General features: G+C 45.4%; 1 long non-coding RNA gene across 1 annotated transcript; it reads left to right on the forward strand.

Moving 5' to 3' along the window:
* Nucleotides 1–6,015: 6,015 nt before the first annotated feature.
* On the forward strand, nt 6,016–12,649 carry LOC120405677. Its single transcript, XR_005598762.1, has 3 exons — nt 6,016–6,075; nt 9,358–9,555; nt 11,305–12,649. It is a non-coding gene; the product is annotated as an uncharacterized LOC120405677 (long non-coding RNA).
* Nucleotides 12,650–18,512: the final 5,863 nt, after the last annotated feature.

Consider the following 18,512-nt stretch of genomic DNA (forward strand, 5'->3'; position numbering starts at 1 on the left):
GCTTCCAAATGGCAGCTAGTTCATTCACTTACTGTCTACGGCTGCCATTGGCCATAGCCCAATAGATGACTATGTCCCTGTACACTACTGGACATGGCATTCTGATACTCGGGAGTTCAGTGATGAAGGCAGTATAAACCCCTCGAGAGTTGAAGTAGAGCAGAGCTGAAGTTGGATGGCTCCAAAATGCTAAATAAAAGGGTGGTTCCTCTGTGGAGGCACGTTCATGGCTGTTATGGGCCAGTACTAGTTTGGGATGACAGTATTTGTATTCTCTCCCCTGTTCATTCTGTACAGTGTGCAACACGTCATGCGGTTCCACATCAGCAGCCCCAGCACTCAGACCTTTAAATAGGGAAGTTTAGCTAATTTATCAAAATATAGCGAATTGCTTGGACTAAGACAGAAAGGTACAAATGCCATGTACTAGCTATATTCAGGGCTGTGCAAGCTGAGAACTATGTAAACAGAACAGATAAATTATCCCCTAAATTATGAATGTGCTCAGAAGTAGAGTTACAGCCAGCCTTTGCATTGGATGTGAACAGCTGCATGCACCATAGCCTCCAACTTTCCACAGAAACTTGGATACAGCCATAGATTATCTTTGTTTTGTAAATTTTTTAATTATGCTATAACATTGTACTGTACGTGAGGATAATGGCAAGCCAAAAACTGCTGGAAGTCAAGTTTTAAAGGAGATTTCTTGATATGGTATTTTAAAAGAAGCATAACTGCTTTTGAATTAATATGTACAGCTTGCAATACGTTCAAGACTTTCCATGCAATTGCATGCACCGTTTTAAATAAACAAACTCCCACTGAGCTTGCTGCTCCAGTGGGATTTGTCTGAGCTTCCCAGGCCTGTGTAAATTGTAAAGCAGATGCATGTTCCTCTGGAGAGGAGTGGTGGTGTGTATTTTTTCCCCAGAAACCATCCATTTGTGCACGTACACTGTCGCTAAAAAAATAAAATGAGGAATCGTACAAATGCTCACAAGTCTGCGGTTTATGGTGCAAAGTGCAGCACGCTTCATCCAAATGGGAACTGATCTCGTGCTGTTGTGTGTGAATATGTTACCTTCTAAGTGCCATGACTTTGCCACTTTGGCCAATTGGATTCTATTCCGGTTGAGGAAAACTGCTTATGGGATGTGGTTTCTGTGAGTGACTCATCTGCTCTTCAGTTGCTCTCTCGTTAGTGTTGATCAGGTGCAAAAGTGACAACAAAGTCCAGCAGGTTGGATCAATTAGAAATGGTTTTCACATGGTAGGTATTTTGGGTTCTGTATAGAATAGGATGACCAGATGTCCCATTTTTAAAGGATCAGAGGGGTAGCCGTGTTAGTCTGGATCTGTAAAAGCAGCAAAGAATCCTGTGGCACCTTATAGACTAACAGATGTTTTGCAGCATGAGCTTTCGTGGGTGAATACCCACTTCGTCGGATGCAAGTAGTGGAAATTTCCAGGGGCAGGTATATATATGCAAGCAAGAAGCAAGCTAGAGATAACGAGGTTAGTTCAATCAGGGAGGATGAGGCCCTGTTCTAGCACTAGAGGTGTGAGAACCAAGGGAGGAGAAACTGGTTCTGTAGTTGGCAAGCCATTCACAGTCTTTGTTTAATCCTGAGCTGATGGTATCAAATTTGCAGATGAACTGAAGCTCATGGCCACACAATAGCAGATCTTAAGGTGGCAAAAAAACTTCAGGACCAGACTTCAAAGAGAAACTGCTGAGCTCCAGTTCATCTGCAAATTTGACACCATCAGCTCAGGATTAAACAAAGACTGTGAATGGCTTGCCAACTACAGAACCAGTTTCTCCTCCCTTGGTTTTCACACCTCAACTGCTAGAAGAGGGTCTCATCCTCCCTGATTGAACTAACCTCGTTATCTCTAGCTTGCTTCTTGCTTGCATATATATACCTGCCCCTGGAAATTTCCACTACTTGCATCCGACGAAGTGGGTATTCACCCACGAAAGCTCATGCTGCAAAACGTCTGTTAGTCTATAAGGTGCCACAGGATTCTTTGCCATTTTTAAAGGGACAGTCCCATTTCATAGATTCATAGACTTAAGGTCAGAAGGGACCATTATGGTCATCTAGTCTGACATCCTGCACAGTGCAGGCCACAGAATCTCACCCACCCACTCCTGTAGCAAACCCCTAACCTATGTCTGAGTTATTGAAGTTCTCAAATTGTGGTTTAAAGACCTCAAGGTGCAGAGAATCCTCCAGCAAGTGACCCATGCCCCATGCTGCAGAGGAAGGTGAAAAACCTCCAGGGCATCTGCCAATCTGCCCTGGAGGAAAATTCCTTCCCGACCCCAAATATAGCGATCAGTTAAACCCTGAGCATGTGAGCAAGACTCACCAGCCAGCACCCAGGAAAGAATTCTCTGTAGTAACTCAGATCCCACCCCATCTGACATCCCATCACAGACCATTGGGCATATTTACCTGCTAATAATCAAAGATCAATTAATTGCCAAAATTAGGCTATCCCAGCATACCATCCCCTCCATAAACTTATCAAGCTTAGTCTTGAAGCCAGATATGTCTTTTGCCCCCACTACTCCCCTTGGAAGGCTGTTCCAGAACTTCACTCCTCTAATGGTTAGAAACCTTCGTCTAATTTCAAGTCTAAACTTCGTAGTGTCCAGTTTATATCCATTTGTTCTTGTGTCCACATTGGTACTAAGCTTAAATAATTCCTCTCCCTCCCTGATATTTATCCCTCTGATATATTTATAAAGAGCAATCATATCTCCCCTCAGCGTTCTTTTGGTTAGGCTAAACAAGCCAAGCTCTTTCAGTGTCCTTTCATAAGACAGGTTTTCCATTCCTCGGATCATCCTAGTAGCCCTTCTCTGTACCTGTTCCAGTTTGAATTCATCCTTCTTAAACATGGGAGACCAGAACTGCACACACAATTCCAGATGAGGTCTCACCAGTGCCTTGTATAATGGTTCTAACACCTCCTTATCTTTACTGGAAATACCTCGCCTGATGCATCCCAAAACTGCATTAGCTTTTTTAACGGCCATATCACATTGGCAGCTCATAGTCGTCCTGTGATCAACCAATACTCCGAGGTCCTTCTTGTTACTTCCAACTGAGGTGTCCCCAATTTATAACCAAAATCCTTGTTATTAATCCCTAAATGCATGACCTTGCACTTTTCACTATTAAATTTCATCCTATTACTATTACTCCAGTTTACAAGGTCATCCAGATCTTCCTGTATGATATCCCGGTCCTTCTCTGTGTTAGCAATACCTCCCAGCTTTGTGTCATCCACAAACTTTATTAGCACAGTCCCATTTTTTGGGACTTTTTCTTATATAGGTGCCTATTGCCCCCCACCCCCGTCCCGTTTTTTCACAGTTGCTATCTGGTCACCCTATGTATAGAGCCTTTTCTCTTAGCAACCCTGTGACAGCAGGAACATGTAGCATGCATGGGATAGTCTTGGCTTATCTTGTGTGGCACAAAAATAAATCTGAATGTATTCATCACCAAGGCAGTAAGCACTCTGCAGTAGGGACTGTCTTTGTCGTTTATGTGTATGGCCCCTAATGCAATGGAGCCTTGATTCATGGATGGAGTTCTTTGGCATGACTGTAATAAAAAAATTAATAATAATAATAATGAATAAATAACCTTCCTCCTCAACTGGTTAACCATTAATGTGATGAAGCCAGGAGGAAACAGTTTCTTTGACACTTACCCGCAGCCCAGTCAGAGGCATGGCTGTCTTCCTAATTTCATTTTAAAGCATTTATCCACAGAATTATCACTGGCCCAACTGCTTTGCCCTTTCCAACCTCTGCCCCATTCCTCTGCTTCTCTCACAGAAGTCTGCGCTCTCTTACGTGCTGCTCGAATGCATGAGAGACTCCCAACATCTCACCTCTGTGTGATTTATTTTGCATGAAGATCTTAGCACTCATGACACATCCTAGATTGATGGGATCAGAAAACACCATTCTCTGTGATGCCACAGATTGGGTAGTGCTGTTGTGTAATTATTTGCGTTGTGTCCAAAAACACACTAGGTGATTTACAAACAGATTTTTAAAAAGACCCAGTCCTTGCTTCAAAGACTTGTCAGGCTCAATATTAGATGTGGCACGGTGAGTGAAAGCACCAAACAACAGAGAGGGAAATGGGAAAGCAAGGACTAGGGTTACAAGAATAAGGCCAGGTGGTTATTTTAGGTTACTAATGTGTTTGTCTTAGTGGTTTGGGGATATGGGATTTTTTTTCCCCAATGCAATTTCCTCCCTGCATCACAGCCTTCTTGTACAGGGTAAGAGTGTAGGCCTAGTTCATCCTATGCTCTTCAGTCGAGGCTGCCAAGCCATTTAGTTTGGACTCTGATGGTGAAGCCTATATGCTTCTGGTGGATGTTGGTCAAGTCACGAATTCTATGGCTTTCTTGTTATTTTTACAAAGAGAAATATCTCTGACTCATGCCATGTTGCATAATAGCAAATGGCCAAGCAGGTGGGTGGTGAACGTGAAGCTGAATAATTGTACCAATTTTATTGGGAGTCTTAAACAAATGGAATATATTTGCAGAAGATCAGCCAGCTGTGAATCAGCCCATGGCTTCTAACAATAAAGAAATCCTCCTATGCCAGCACTTCGCTATTCTTCTCCTTGAGTTAGAAATTGTTGGCCCTTCCATCCCTGATAAGTGTGGTATATTTAGAATACCTTTAGCATCACTTCAATAGCTCAGTTCTCTGATCCTGCAGGCTTTGCTTTTGTGTCTGACTCCCTATGCAAATTTCAGCCTTTCCCATCTGTTAGTGAGTACAGTATTGTCACTGAAACATTTGAGTTATGGATTTATATATAGAGAAACCTGTCTCTAATGACCAACAGAAATATGTTTGCAAAGGAGGTAGTCTTCTAATAGGTAGAGATGAGAGCTATTAGGCGAAGTAATTTTGAGTGATAGTCTGGCATAGTGGCTAAGGCATGGGAGTCAGCTAGTCTGGATTCTAGTCCAGGCTCTGCCAGTTACCTTGTGACACTTCACTTTTCTGTGCATGTTTTTTCCTCTCACTCCTGGTCAGTTTAGACCGTAAGCTTTTTGGCACAAACAACTATTTCTTACTGTGTGTTTGCCTGATGCAGTGGGGCCCTGATCGTGGTAGACTCCTCTAGGTTTTACTGGAATACAAATAATATTTGGGGATACTTGAGGGTGGTTTCTTAAGACAAAGGATGCCTAATAGTGTATTTTTGTACTGGGTTCACTATATGCACAAGCTCTTCAAACACATGGTTAAAGTGTATGCCATTTGCTTATACTTCCCCTGCCATCTCTCTGGGCTAAAGTCTTAGGCTCTTAGTTTATATGTAGTGAAAACTCCCATTGAGAGTTTGACTGAGTAAGAGCATCAGGATTTCGCCCCCATGAGAGCTCCAAACAAATTAGGTGACACTGGCTCCCCTACTGGTCTAATTTAAAAATCCTTCACTTCATGCTCTAGCCGCTGGTACCAAGTGAGGTGAGATGTCACTGATTAGATTAAAGCAAAACCCTTTAGCAATGCATATAGCAAGCCTAACTAATCATGTAATCTAATTATTGCAGCTGTCCTTCTCCCTATTTACCCTCTGTAGTAAGTCCATAGAAGAACATCAGGATGATCCTGCCTATCACACAAGCCAAAGTGGAGGGGCGAGAGGCCTGGCTGAGATGGGGCTGGCTGGATGTAGGATGAGAGACCCCCTAATCCTGAGGTCGCTGCCTTTCCTCTTTATCCAGAGTGACGCTTCTCCCCTGCCACATGCATGTGTGAGGTCATTGCCTCACCTCTGCATCCTGAGTGGCCAGATGGTGATTTTAGTGGTAATCAGGTGTTATGGGGTGTCTACCCTGCACAGGTGAACAAAGGAGTTTCAGTTAGCCCTTGCTACACCTTGCTGCACCTGGAGGGTGTGTCAGCCTTGATTTGTTATTAGGCCCAGCTGGGGGAGAAGCTGGGTCTTCTTCAGAGGAGAAGGAAGTGAAAGCTACAGAAGAAGTGCAAAAGAGAAACCACAGGGAAAGGAGGTAGGGAATTCCTTCTCTCTGAGGAGGGCAGACTGAAGGAGGTCAGAGATATAGAATTAATCCCTGTTGTAGGCCCTGAAAAGAGGCAAGGTGCAGAGAAGAAGCCCTGAGGGAATTAGGATTATAAACCCCCAGATTCTTCCTGACCCCTTCCTTTCCCAGAAGGCTTTGCCAAAAGGAGAGTGTCAGCTAGACCAGAAAGTCCAGTTGAAAGGGGACCCATGCAGTGTCCTGTCAGCACAAGCCAGGCTTGCCACCCGTGATGGCCCATCCCAACTTCTCCACCTCCTGGGGCCCCGGCTCTCTCCGGCCCCTGGCTCCAGGGACAGACACCCCCCACCCCTACTGCCCCACTGTGCCCCAATTGGGCAGGCAGGCTCTGCATCAGCTCCTCCCACCCCGGCTCTGCAGGCAGCAGGTGAGTCCAGAGGGAGGGGGGAGTAAGCGACGGGGGAAGGGGACACCTGTAGTGTTCGGTTTTGAACAAATGGAAAGTTGGCAACCCTATTACTGTAGAACAAGCTTGTGCTGTACCATGTCTGAGTCCAAGGGAGCAACTTGTGGGGGAAATGAGAAGGGAGGCAGATGACCCGGCCACCCCCCTGGTGCTCTGACTAGAGCTGGGTGACATAATAGTGCAGTCCCTTCCCTACTGAAATGACAGAGGGACAGTTGAGCCAAATTTGAGTGGTGCTCTGACCCCCTTGACCAGGTTACAATGCCACTCACTCAAAATTGGCCCAGCTGCCTCTCCCTCATGAAAGAGGGGTGGCTGGGCCAAATTTGAGTAAGGGTGTGACCTCGTGCACCTGCTTGGTCCTGCCACCTTTCTGGTCCTTCCCACACCCCTGGGCACCAGGTATCATAGCCCCTGGAGAGCGATGGAGCAGAGGTCAACAGGAACTTCCAGCCTCAAGGAGGATGGGAGGACTGGACCTGTGCTTTCTGGGGAGATGCAGAAGGAGGATGGGATCTGGAGCTCCCAGAACAGCCTAGCCCCATGACGTTCTTCAGTCTGACCACCCCTCTGGGTATGAGCTCAGGGTTGGAAGCAGGGTGGGGTGTGGGAGACCAATGGGCTGGCTGCAGGGGGCAGAGCTCAGAGCTGGGTGCAGGGCAATGTGGGAAGAAGAGTGTGGGACTGGGCTGGGGCAGCAGGAGGGTAATGTGTGTGGAGCAGGGGGAGAACATGGGGCTGGGTTGGGGGAGTGTGTGGGGGAGAGATTTGGGGTTGGGTGCAGGGAAACAGAGGAAGAGCTCTGGGCCCCTCATTACAAAAATTCTGCTTGCGCCTCTGCCTGAGCCCACCCTTCATGTGAGAAGACAGAGCTTCTCAAAAGCCACTTCCTGGTCTCTTCCTCTCCCAGAAGCTGGCCCACCCCAGTCTGTTAGCACTGAGGGAAAGGGGAACTCCCTTTCTCCTCCTTCGTAGTGTCTTCACTTCAGCTTCACTCAGGGGTGCAAGTAGGGTGGTACCCTCCAGTACGCAGTATCGGCAAGAGATTTTTAGCAGGTACGGGGTACCAGAAAGACTCCCCTCCAGGGGGAGGGGCTGCACTCTACTTCTTAAAGGAGCAGAACACAGCAAGGGAGGACATTTATTCTTTAGATGGCTTAGCAGCACAATACATATGCTAAGAAGCTTAAACAAAGGCTTTGTTTAAGTTTGTTAGCATATGTATTGTGCTGTTACATTGGTCAGGAGTCCTCAAGAGGGGAGGAGTGCGGGGGACGGAAGATGTTTAAACAGTGTTTTTTATTCTGTTTCTCCCCATTGATCTGAATTATCCATGACATCCATACTGCATCACATCAAGTCCAAATCATTAGAGGAACGCCTCTTTTGCACTGACCAGAGGATGTTTGGATTCTCATGTCAGCCCAGTTCTGCAGCCTGGATGGAATCAGGTGTTGTCCCCAGTACCTAGAATTCTTCTTTGCAGACAAACTAGTCTAACATGCGTTTTGTTAACTGGCACTGGAGCAGCAAAATAAAGATACAAATGCCTCATTTTCCAGCTTTGTGGGTGAGAGAACTATAAATGAAGCTTATAATGCTGGACACTGACAGCCTTAAACCAGCCAGCTGCCTCAGGAATCTGCCAAGAACTTTGCTGAAAATATGTTGCTCATCTTAGCAACGGAGCTAAGACTTATCACACATCTGCCCACCTTTATTCGAATGATGCTCCTTCTGATCTGACAGCTCGGGCATTGTCAGTTTCATCCAGAACAATTTACAAACTTGGAACCTAATCCTGTAAACTCTTAATCATTTGATCAATCCCATTGAAGACAATGGGACTATTTGCTTGATTATGGGCCACTTTTGTGGACTATAAGAGTTTCAGAAGTCTGTTCCTATAAAGGAAGTTGAATCCTCCATTGAAATGCAATGTTTGGGTACAATGCCATAAAGCAGTTTAGGATACGGTTCTACTTAAAATTTGTCTTTTAATAAGTCATACATATGCTGAAATGGCTCCTCACTCAACTTCCATATTCCATATAAACAGACTGAATACTACATATCTTTGGGGAAAGTGAATAGTTTAGCATCTTGAGGTTTGTATGTTACAAAGGGGGGTGTTAGAGGAGACGGGGAGAGTATGGGGGCCCTGGGCTGGGTGCGGGGTGCTGAGGAGTCACATGGAGGATCACATGGAGAGGTCACATGCTTCCCCCCTTGTGTCCCTCCCATGAGTACAGCACCTGCAAGAAATGGTTTCTACTTGCACCACTGGCTTCACTCCACACCTGTCCCCCTTGCCCTCTTCTCTTTTCTTTCCATTTAGTTCTTTCCCTCCTAAATGTGAACCCCTTAAAAAAAATTGTGGAACTAACAGGACATTTGCCGCCATCACATTGTTTGCTCTGCTTGTGTGTTCTACCCTTTCCACCATCCTGTGTCTGTCTGATCTATTTGGACAATGTTATCTCATTGTTTCCTTGTACTCCCCCCATCTGTCTGCATTCATCTGTTGTCTCTTGTCTGATCCTTAGATAAGATCTTTGAGGCTGGGACTGCCTAGCATAAAAGGGTCCTGAGCCATGATGACGGGGGCTCTTAGGTGCTACAAAAATGCAAATAAATAATAAGCACCTGTCTCTTTTTAAAATGGGACTCAGGCTCTTTTGAAAATTTTACCTTTCATCAAATCTTTGAACAAAAAAGGTGGTGGGGGTGGAAATTGTTGGGTTGCCAAAAATGGGTTTATCTCAAAAGCAACAAATTTCACAGACTGACTTTTTTTCTAATTTTCACAACTTCTTTCTTTATAGAAACAGCTGTGGAAAGTTTTCATTTATAGAAATATGCCCTTTGGTATCTCTGAGGTACATTGTCCCTGATTACATTGATACCCACCACTTGTGGATTTTAACTGGGAACACAGGCGCAGGTGAATAACCCATTTCTCACCAAAGCTTTGGGGAAGAAAAAAGTGCAAGAGTCACCTTCCCTCTTTCAAAAAATCTGAGGTAAGTTCTACACTAAAAACTTTAGCTGGTATAGTAAAGTTGGTTAGGAGTGAGATTATATTGGTGACATTTCTGTCCTTGCAAAAGTCCTAGTGTAGACACAGTTATACCAGCATAAGAATGCTTTTTTTCCAGTGAAGTTTATTTCAATTGCTGAACGGGTATGAACTATACTTGCAAAAGCATATTTTGCTGCTATGAGCTGCATCTACACAAGGAAGGTTTTGCCAGTATAGCAAAACTTCTAAGTGAAGGCTAGGCCTGAGCTCTGTTGCATGTTTATAGGTAAATGCTTTTTTAAAAAATAGCAATTATAAGAATAACGGATAACCAGTTCGTCAGGGTCAATAAAACTCAAAGGGAAGTTTCTATTAGTAAAACATTCCGTGCCCAAACCAGATACTGCAGTCACATAAACAACTCAATCTTGTATTCTTGCCTCACCAAAAATTCTTATTTATGTCCTGGAAGGAATAATGCAGGAATGTGTCCTCTTTTTCAGATGGTTTTGAATTTTCAGTTGTTAAGTTAAACACTAGAGGGAGCCTTGATATGCCCATGAATAGATGTCTAATGAAATGACAGAAGGAAAAACCTCATTCAGCATTTCAAACATAGGTTCCAAATGAAGGGCATTCCCCAGTCCCTCAGTCTTCACAGGCGTGGCCAGATTTTCTGGAGTTCAACTCCCATTTAGGCACCTAAATAATGGCCAGACTCTCAAGAGTTTTAACTTCTGCACCCAGTGAGCTGAGCTCTTTTGAAAAGCTGCCCACTTAATTTGGTGCCTAAATGGGTGCTGCGTACAACTGAAAAAATGGCCCCAATGGTGATTGTTGAAGTCTTTCTTTTTTTAAAAACATCTGGCTCTGTTTCATGGAGATCATACTTAATACCTGGACTGGCATGTAGAAAAATGCCAGAAGAATGAGGCCCTCCTTTGGTTGATTGGTTGGTTTTAAAGGGATCTTTTTGTACATGCACAAATGCTTATGTGGTCCCTCCAAGTGCTAACACCTGAATGTGCTGGTGAACGAACTTACTGAGATTTGGGCAAGTGGATTTTGTGTATGTCAACTTAATCCATGCACAGCGGGGTGAGAAAATATCCCCATCCTTGGAAAACGTAGTCATTTGTGAGACCTCATAGCTTCCGAATACTGTAAATTGGTCAAAAGGGTATTTTTGTCTGTTTCTTTGAATGATGCACTTCCACAGGCTCTCTAATACAGTTACAGGATGTGCAGCTAATGTGTTTAGAAGCTTTGTTACAATCATTCTGTGCTGACTCTTTTACAGTGGGTAGGTAGGTGACCCTTCAATTCACCTAAATTTGCATGGTATTTTTAATTAATGTTTCAAACTGAATAATGATTTCAAAATAAGATAAAGGGTTTGTGTAATTAGAAACGTAATCTCTTTGGAAGGGAGATCGAAGTCTATTATGGGTTGAAGTATCAAACCAATTTGCAGTAATGCTGAAATACCATTGTTTAATTGGTCATGTACTCTGCATGTTTCTTAATATTTTATATTAAAGGTGTCAGCTTGTGTGTCGGTACTTTACTTATTTAATTAAATTGTTGGGAATAGGACTCCAGTCCTGGTTAACTATTACTGAACTTAGAGGTCTGTGTGAACTGAGTTGGTGCATGTAGATCTTTGGCTTGTGTGTGTGTGACAGAGAGAGGGGTGGGGGGTGCCAGACTCTCAGCTCTGGATAATGAAATCTTCTTATCCACAATACAGATATAACAGGAAGAAACACCGAAAGCTTCCCCATGCTGTTCCATACTCTAGCGCAGACCTGGAGGGACTACTGAGGTCTGAGAATTAGTTCTGTCCCTATGCCAATGGTGGCAATCAGACTCTTAGAGCAAGACTCTTTCCTGGCCCTGCACAGATGCACAAGGTGGGGAGAAGGCACCAGGAGCTACTTGAGTACAGATTGCAGGGACTGGAGACAATGAAGCCCTTGCATGCCATGAACCCAAGGATTTTGCTGGCACAAGCCTCTCCAGAATGGGTTAACTCGACCGCTCCCCACCCCACACACACTGACACCACCTAACAGTGCGTTGCAGGGCTCAGAGGACAGTGCCCTCTTCAAAAATGACACAATGGCCACAATGCCTCCTGGAGCTTCTGCTGCAGTAGTGCAGCTGGGTAACATCCTCCAATGCAGGGCAACGACATCAAGGTCCAATCAAACCTTTCTTGGTATTTTAAACATAATTAACTTCTGTTTGTAAATATCACTAGAGCATATAAAGGAGCTTGCCAGAATCCAAGCTTTGCACCCTCTACACCATAGGCCTTGTTATAATAACAGATGGACTGCAGTGGGCTTGGGGGATTAATGGGTGCCTATGAAATTCCTTTTTCTTTATTTAAAATGAACTTCTGGAGGAAAAAATATTTGTGCTTCCCATCTTTATTTGATTTGTTATGGTGCATGAACAGGTGTGGATTTTTTGTTCTCCTATTTAGTCCTGCTACTCTTAAAGTGTAGGTGGCACTGGGATTCTTTATTCTGCATTAGAAGAACCAGATTTTAACTGGAGGGTGTCTTAGCTGGTGGATTTCTAGGCAGCCAGTGGGATTGTGGCATTGCAAGAAACTGAAACTACAGCATTTAAAGGAGAGAGGATTATTTGTGTGTTCTATTTTGTTTACTTTTATTAATGACTACTTAACTCAAATGTCTTACCCCCACTTGGGAGAGAAACTTTTTTTGGCCTGTCCATACTAGGAAAATAGATCATATCTTAACATGTGTGAGCTAACATATATAATGCATCTTAAATCCTAGTGTAAGTAGGGCTTAACACCCTTCAAAAACATCATGGCTGCTCCTGATCAGCCTATGTCAGGGGCCAGCCTGCAGCAGAGGCAATCTCCTGGCTACCCAGTGATATAAGCTGAATCAGAGATAAGGTGCATTCCCGAGGGAAATGGTCACAACTGTTGCATCAAGCACAGATTTAAAAATCCAACCTTCACCACCACCATCTCTTGATCTCCAGGAGCAACCAGCAATGTAGGATTACTCCTAGATACTGCAGAGCCATAACTAGGTATTTTTGTGCCCGAGGCAAGAATATAAAATTGCGCCCTCCCCCAGGGTTGGCTCTTTGGCAGCAATTCGGCGATGGGTCCATCAGTCCCTCTCGGAGGGAAGGGCCTGCTGCCGAATTGCTGCAGAAGAATGAATGAAGTAGCTGTGGTAGAGCTGCCACTGAAGCGCCACCGATCGCGGCTTTTTTTTTTCTTCTTCTTTTTTTTCCCCTCTGCCGCTTTCTGCGCCCCTTGGCTTTGTGCGCCTGAGGCAAGTGCCTCACCCTTGTTACAGCTCTGAGATACTCACTCTTAGGGCAGCACTACACTGAAAAGTTACATCAGCATAGCTACATCCCTAAGGGGTGTGACCAACTGACCCAATGCTTGGTGTTGACAGCTCTAGGTCAATGAAAGAATTCTTCCATCAACCCAGTTGCCACCTCTCAGGAAGGTGGAGTAACTACAGTGATAGGAAAACTGCTTTCTGTTACTGTCGTAAGTGTTTACACTTAAAATGCTGCAGCTGCAGTGCAGCAGTTGTGCTGCTGTAGCATTGTAAGTGTAGACACAGCCTTACTCAAGATACTTACTTACTCAAGGTTCAGGACAACTTGCACTGAGTGCTGGTTCCTTAAGTGCAGGCAGGGCCGACCCTACCCTTACGCAAAGTATGCAGCTGCGTAGGGCACCAGGAAATTTGGTCCCCCAAAGTATGCAGCTGCGTGCTGCTCCAGCCCCTGCTCTGCCTCTTCCGCATGGCCCCTGCTCCTGCTCAGCCCTGCCCCCACTCCACCCCTTCCCCAAAGCCCCAGCCCTTCCTCTTCCTGCCCCTGCTTTGCCCCAGCCAGCCCTTCCCCTGAGGACTGCAGCAGGGGTCGGGCTCCCTGCACTCATTGGCGGTAGTAAGTAGAGTGAACAGGCCCCAGCCTGCTCCGCTCCCCTGGCTCCCAGCCATGCTGCTGGCAAGTGCTGGGGGGCAGTTCCCCCCTCCCCCCAAGCCTGGGAGCCAGGGGAGCAGAGGAGGCTAGGGCTGGGTCACTCCACTTCCCACAGGAAGTGGTCAGCTCCCAGCCCCCACAGAGGCCTGGGGCCCCACACAGCCTCCCAGTAGGGGGGCTGCATAGAGCACCAAAATGGCTAGGGTGCAGGCTGGATTATTGCATTCTAAAAGGTTTCTGGAAGGTGCTCTTATCTCTAGGAAGTGCTGCCCTCCAAAACTAGTGCACTCTGGCATTCTCTTTAGCTTTCACTATCCAAAAGAGGAAAGGGACCATTTCATATGTAGGGGGCTTGGAATTGTTGAATGCCTTGAGCACCTTTTATAGCTGGAATCCTCTAAACCCAACTAGGCCTCTCTGCTTCTGCTTCTATATTGATTCTGTTTGGGCTGGTGGTGGGATTTGAACCTGTAGCATTGAAAACATGTCTACTGGTTTAGCTCAAGGAGTAGCTTCATTAGCTAATAACTGAGGTACACTCATATCAATTATGTGAACCAACTAGAGAGGGGGAAAGCCCCCCCATTTTCCAAGTGTGGGTTACACTTCCAGAAGGGTAGAGAGACTTCCCCAGATTAGCTTGGTCTCTTCTGCAAGAGAAGACAAAAGCTCTTTTCAGCGAGTGACGTTAATTTTCACTGGAGTGTTTTGAAGCAGGGAATGTAGAATACTTTTCAGAAGGACTGATGGGCTGGTAGTATAATAAATGACAACATGTGGGAGAGGAGACTGGCAGGATAAAAACATTTTTACATAGCTGAGTCTCATGAGTCATTATCCTGGCACTGAAGTCGGTGTTGAGGTCTCATTATTTTGGCGATTTCTCTTTCTCTTGCAGCCCACTGGGACCACATTTCATTTAATGTTGAGTAAAAAGTCAAACAATGAGGCCGTCTGTTTTTTGCGAATCTGTAACACAAACATAGATTTTTGCAAAGATGAATGTGGTCTCGCACACCACAGGTTTTTGTTAGCACCTGAAGCTGTCTCTGGTTACAGCAGGTCACATGATGAGATGCAACAAGACATAATCCCAAATCAAGTAACATGAGGAAAGGGTTATTTTTTCTGTTACATGAGGAAGCTGGCAGAGTGCTCATACGTTCTGAATATCCGACAACAATCCACTGGCACTGTGAAGTGACAGATCCATGTTAAAGAATGTCTTTATTCCAGCCCAGCTGAAAAAATAGTTTTTGGTTTACAACCCAAGTTTAATAATTCTCGTTTATTTCTGTGTCCTCATTAACTAAAACAAGTCACACTCTACGGTCAATGTATTATCTTTATAATAAACACATGCTTTCAATTAAGTGTATTAAAATAATGTCATTATTAATTATGGGAGGAGTAAGGAATGTAGAGGGTGACCCTCAGATATGAAGGATTTTATCCGGTCCAGAGAGATTCCATATCTTTTCAATGGGGCTATTCTGTTAGAGCAGGAAGCATCTTCAAACCAGTGGATTTTTTTTAAAGATGCCCAGCGTTGCTGGACATATATGATGCACGCTACATCATCTATGTATACATTTGATGTATGATACGTGGAGGAGGTGGATAAAACAGTAGCCTGAAATTTGAGATCTGGTTTCAATTCTCTGTGCCACCATCTACCTCCTGTGAGACCTGGGGCCTGGGCCAAGGTGCGCCATCTGTAAAATGGGGATAAAAAATCTTCTCTACTCCCAGGGGGATTGGAGGCATCCAGATACTATGGTAATGGTAGCTATATAAAGACTTACGATAGACAAACCAATTCTTGAGCACCCCTTTGATAAAATGGTGTCTCTGAGGTGAGTCTAAGGGTACGTCTACACTACGGGACTATTCCGAATTTGCATAAACCGGTTTTGTAAAACAGATTTTATAAAATCGAGTGCGCGCGGCCACACTAAACACATTAAATCGGTGGTGTGCGTCCATGGTCCGTGGCTAGCGTCGATTTCTGGAGCGTTGCACTGTGGGTAGCTATTCCCTAGCTATCCCATAGTTCCCGCAGCCTCCCCCGCCCCTTGGAACTTCCGGGTTGAGATCCCAGTGCCTGATGGGGCAAAAATCATTGTCGCGGGTGGTTCTGGGTAAATGTCGTCAGTCACTCCTTCCTCTGGGAAAGCAACGGCAGACAAGCATTTCGCGACTTTTTCCCCTGGATTGCCCTGGCAGATGCCATAGCATGGCAATCATGGAGCTTGTTTTGCCGTTTGTGACTCTCACCGTATGTGTACTAGATGCCGCTCACAGAGGCGATTCAGCAGCGCTACACAGAAGCATGCTTTTGCTTTTGCATGACAGCAGAGATGGTTACTAGCCATATTGCACCATCCAAACCCTTCCATAAATTGGAACTGAGGATGATCATGGCTACCAGTCCTTTTGTACCATTTGCTGCTAGTGCCCCTGGCCAATCAGCCAGGGCGCAAAAGCCAAGATTGGTTACTAGCCATATTGCACCTTCCATCGTTTTGTACCATTAGCTGCTGTCATAAGTGCCCCTGGCCGATCAGCCAGGGGCGCAAAAGCAAAAATTGGGAATGACTCCCTGAGTCAATCCCTCCTTTTTGGTATCTAAAAATAGAATCAGTGCTGCCTAATATAGGCAAGTGTGCTAGAGAACCACCGTATCATAGAACCAGAGAGCACAGCTGCTCTGTGTCAGAGCCTGCAGAAATTATTATCTGTATGCTATTCACAGGGGGTGCTCCTGTAACAACCCCATCTGTTGATTCCATTCTTCCCCCAGCCTTTCTTGGCTACCGTAGCATTGTCCCCCCACTTGTGTGATGAATTAATAAAGAATGCAGGAATAAGACACACTGACTTGTTAGTGAGAAATGAGTGGAAGGCAGCCTCCAGCTGCTATGATAGTCCAGACAGGACATAAAGCAGTGTGTAGGAGAGAAGCCCAGCATCCCACTGCTAGTCCAGGGGCAACTGAATCTTTTCTTTACACATGAAGGGTGGGGGCTGATGGAGCTCAGCCCCCTGTTGCTATGATGAGGATGGTTACCAGCCATATTGCACCATCCATCCACCAGAAAAAATTAGGGCCAGTAGGCTGATGACAAGGACGGTTACCAGTCCTTTTGTACCATCAGCTGAGGCTGATGATGAGGATGGATTTCCATCTTTTTGTATGATCAGCTGATGCTGATGACAAGGATGGATTGCCATCGTATTGTACCATCAGCCGCCCATGGCGGGGGGGGGAGCAAGGATGTTGGTGTTGACGGCTGCAGCATCGTGTCTATCTGCAGCATTCAGTAAAGATAGGGTGACATGTAAAAAAGTCAGAGGATTGTTTTACCTTTCGCTTCTGGGGGTGGGTGGGGGGTGGGTGAGTAGATTGCCAAGCTATGCCCTGACCCGCGGACACTGTGTTTGACCCTAGAAGCATTTGGAGCTCAGCCAAGAATGCAAATACTTTTCGGAGGCTGCAGGAACTGTGGGATAGCTTCAGTCCTCCAGTCCATGAGCGTCCATTTGATTCTTTGGCTTTCCGTTACGCTTGTCACGCTGCAGTGCGCTGAGTCCCTGCTATGGCGTCTGCTGGAGATTTTAAAAAAAGGATTCTGAATTTCATCTTCTGTAACGGAGCGCTGATAGAACGGATTTGCCTGCCCTTACAGCGATCACATCCGCATGGTCCATGCGGGAGCTCTTTTTTTATTTTGATTTCGGACTGCATCGCCACCCGTGCTGATCGGAGCTCCACACTGGGCAAACAGGAAATATTCAAAAGTTCGCGGGGCTTTTCCTGTTTACCTGACCACTGCATCCGAGTTCAGATTGCGGTCCAGAGCGGTCACTGGTGCACTGTGGGATAGCTCCCGGAGGCCAATACCGTCGATCAGCGTCCACACTAACCCTAATCCGATATGTTAATACCGATACTAGCGTTACTCCTCTCGTTAGGGAGGAGTACAGAAACCGGTTTAAAGAGCCATTAAAATCGATATAAGGTGCCTCCTAGTGTGGACGGTTTTGGCGTTAAATCGGTTTTACGCTCCTAAAACCGATTTAAACGCCTAGTGTAGACCAGGCCTAAGGCCTGGTCTACACTGGGGGCGGGGGGGTCAAACTAAGGTACGCAACTTCAGCTATGAAGTCAAACTACCTTAGTTCAAACTACTTACCCGTCCTCACGGCACGGGATCGACGTCCACGGCTCCCCCGTCGACTCCGCCACCGCCGTTCGCAGTGGTGGAGTTCCGGAGTCGACGGGAGCGCGTTCGGAGTTCGATATATCACATCTAGATGAGACGCGATATATCGAACTCCGAGAAGTCGATTGCTACCCGCCGATCCGGGTGGGTAGTATGGACGTACCCTAAGTCATTTGATAGGCTGGAATTCCATTTTTATTCATGGCCCATGAGTTGGGGTATAAATGTGTGTGTGTGTGTGATATATATATATATATTGCCGCTTAGGGTGGCAAAAAACCTGGAGCCGACCCTGCCGACTGTTTCCTGGAGTGCCCAGACAAAGTATTGAAAACAAAGGGTTACATATTAAAATAAATTATAACACACATTCTAGAACCTAGACTTATGTAACTAGATACCTTACTGTCATATAGAGCAGAGCTCACCCAAAAGCCTTCCAGCATCTTTATAGCCAGAGCTGGCTGTGATCTTCCATTGATGAGACAAGTCATGCCATCAGTTTGCCTCTTATGTGAAAAGATGCAGGAGGGTGTATCCCTGCATCCCCTGTTATACACCCACAATCCATTATCCTCACTCATAAATAAGGTGCCCCCTGCCTGTGGGGTTTTTTCCTGTATATTTCTTTCTTGGTGATTTCACAATCTCAAGATTAGCATTTGGCTCAGTCTGCAATAGGCATACAATACACAATAACCACAGGATCAGACAGAGAGAGAGATAAGCATCT

This window comes from Mauremys reevesii, linkage group 5, assembly GCF_016161935.1.
Source record: "Mauremys reevesii isolate NIE-2019 linkage group 5, ASM1616193v1, whole genome shotgun sequence".
Taxonomy (NCBI): Eukaryota; Metazoa; Chordata; order Testudines; family Geoemydidae; genus Mauremys; species Mauremys reevesii.